The sequence below is a fragment of the Tenrec ecaudatus genome, unplaced genomic scaffold (assembly GCF_050624435.1).
Source record: "Tenrec ecaudatus isolate mTenEca1 unplaced genomic scaffold, mTenEca1.hap1 Scaffold_56, whole genome shotgun sequence".
Lineage (NCBI taxonomy): Eukaryota > Metazoa > Chordata > Mammalia > Afrosoricida > Tenrecidae > Tenrec > Tenrec ecaudatus.
The window spans coordinates 515497-518238 of record NW_027459472.1 but is presented as its reverse complement, the minus strand read 5'-3'; positions in this window follow the sequence as shown (position 1 = coordinate 518238).

Genomic DNA, 2742 nt, shown 5'->3' with positions numbered 1-2742 from the left:
CTTGGACTACATAGGTTCCCTAAAGGGCACTTGGACTATGTAGGTTCCCTAGCAGGCACTCATACTATGAAGGTTCCCTAGTGGGCATTTGGACTATGTAGGTTCCATAGCAGAACCTTTGACTATGTAAGTTCTCTAACGGGAACTTGGACTATGTGGGTTCCCTAGCGGGCCCTTGGACTATGTAGGTTAACTAGCGGGCACTTTGACGATCTAGGCTAGCAAACGGGCACTTGGAATATGTAGGTTACCTAGCAGGCACTTGGACTGTCTAGGTTACCTAGCGGGCACTTGGACTATCTAGGTTAACGAACGGGCACTTGGACTATGTGGTTACCTAGCGGGCACTTGGACTATCTCTGTTAGCTAACGGGCACTTGGGCTATCTAAGTTACCTAGCGGGCTCTTGGACTATGTAGGCTACCTAGCGGGCACTTGGACAATCTAGGTTAACGAACGGGCACTTGGACTATGTATGTTAGCTAACAGGAACTTGGACAATCTAGGTTAACCAGCGGGCACTTGGACGATGCAGGTTCCCTAGCGGGCATTTTGACTATGTAGGTTCCCTAGCGGGCACTTGGACTATGTGGGTACCCTAGCGGGCATTTGGACTATATAGGTTTCCAAACGGGCATTTGGACTATGTAGGTTCCCTAGCGGGCACTTGGATTATGTAGGTTCCAGTCTTGCACTTGGACTATGTAGGGTACCTTGCGGGCACTTGGACTATGTAGGTTAACTAGCGGGCCCTTGCACTATGTAGGTTAACTAGCGGGCCCTTGGACTATGTAGGTTAACCAGCGGGCACTTGGACCATCTATGTTAACTAGTGGGCACTTGGAGGATATAGGTTAACTAGCGGACACTTGGATTAGCTAGGTTACCTAGCGGGCACTTGAACCATGTAGGTTAACTATTTGGCCCTTGGACTATCTAGGTTATCTAACGGGCACTTGGACAATATAGGTTAATTAGAGGGTACTTGGACTATGTAGGTTACCTAGCGGGCACTTGGAGTATCTTGGTTACCTATTGGGCACTTGAACTATGTAAGTTCCCTAGCGGGCACTTTCACTATGTGGGTTCCATAGTGGGCATTTGGACTATCTAGGTTACCTAACGGGCACTTGGAGTATGTAGGTTCCCTATCGGGCACTTGGACTATGTAGGTTACTAGCGGGCACTTGGACTATGTACCTTCGCTATCTGGCACTTGGACAATGTTGATTAACTAGCGCGCACTAGGACTATCTAGGTTACCTAGCGGGCACTTGGACTATGTAGGTTAACTAGCGGGCACATGGACTATCTAGGTTACCTAGCGGGCACTTGGACTATGTACGTTCCCTAACGGGCACTTGGACTATGTAGGTTCTCTAGCGGGCACTTGGACTATCTAGGTTAGCTAACGGGCACTTGGACAATATAGGTTAATTAGCCGGTACTTGGACTATGTAGGTCAACTAGCAGGCCCTTGGACTATCTAGGTTAGCTAAGGGGCACTTGGATTATGTAGGTTAAATAGCGGGCACTTGGACAATGTAGGTTAACTAGCGGACATTTGGACGATCTAGGTTAACTAGCGGGCCCTTTCACTATGTAGGTTAACTAGCGGGCCCTTGGACTATGTAGGTTAACTAGCGGGCACTGGGACGATCTAGGTTAACTAGCGGGCACTTGGACTATGTAGGTTAGCTAGCGGGAACTTGAACTATGTAGGTTAACTAGTGGGCCCTTAGACTATCTAGGTTAGCTAGCGGGCACATGGACTATGTAGGTTAATTAGCGGGTATTTTGACTATGTAGGTGCCCTAGCGGGCATTTGGATTATATAGGTTACCTAGGGGGCACTTGGACTTTGTAGGTTACGTAGCGGGCACTTGGACTATCTAGGTTACCTAGCGTGCACTTGAACTATCTACGTTACCTAGCGGGTACTTGGACTATCTAGGTTAAATAGCGGGCACTTGGATTATGTAGGTTCACTAACGGGCACTTGTACTATGTAAATTCCCTAGCGGACACTTGGATTATGTAGGTTCCCTATCAGTCACTTGGACTATGTAGGTTACTAGCGGGCATTTGGACTATGTAGGTTACCTAACGGGCACTTGGACTATGAGGGTTCCTTATCGGGCACTTGGACAATGTTGGTTAACTAGCGGGCACTAGGACTATGTAGGTTACCTAGCGGGCACTTGGACTATCTAGGTTAGGTAACGGGCACTTGGACTATCTAGGTTACCTAGTGGGAACTTGGACTATGTAGGTTACCTAGCGCGCACTTTGACTATCTTCGTTATTTAGCGGGCACTTGGACTATATAGGTTAACTAGCGGACACTTGGATGAACTAGGTTAACGAGCGGGCCCTTGGACTATGTAGGTAACCTAGCGGGCACTTGGACTATCTAGGTTACTTAACGGGCACTTGGACGATCTAGGTTAACTAGCGGGCACTTCACGATATAGGTTAACTAGCGGACACTTGGATTAGCTAGGTTACCTAGCGGGCACTTGAACCATGTAGGTTAACTATTTGGACCTTGGACTATCTAGGTTAGCTAACTGGTACTTGGACTATGTAGGTTAATTAGCGTGCACTTGGACTATGTAGGTGCCCTAGCGGGCATTTGGACTATATAGATTACCTAGCGGGCACTTGGACTTTGTAGGTTACCTAGCGGGCACTTGGACTATCTGAGTTACCTAGCGGGCACTTGGACTATCTAGGTTCCTT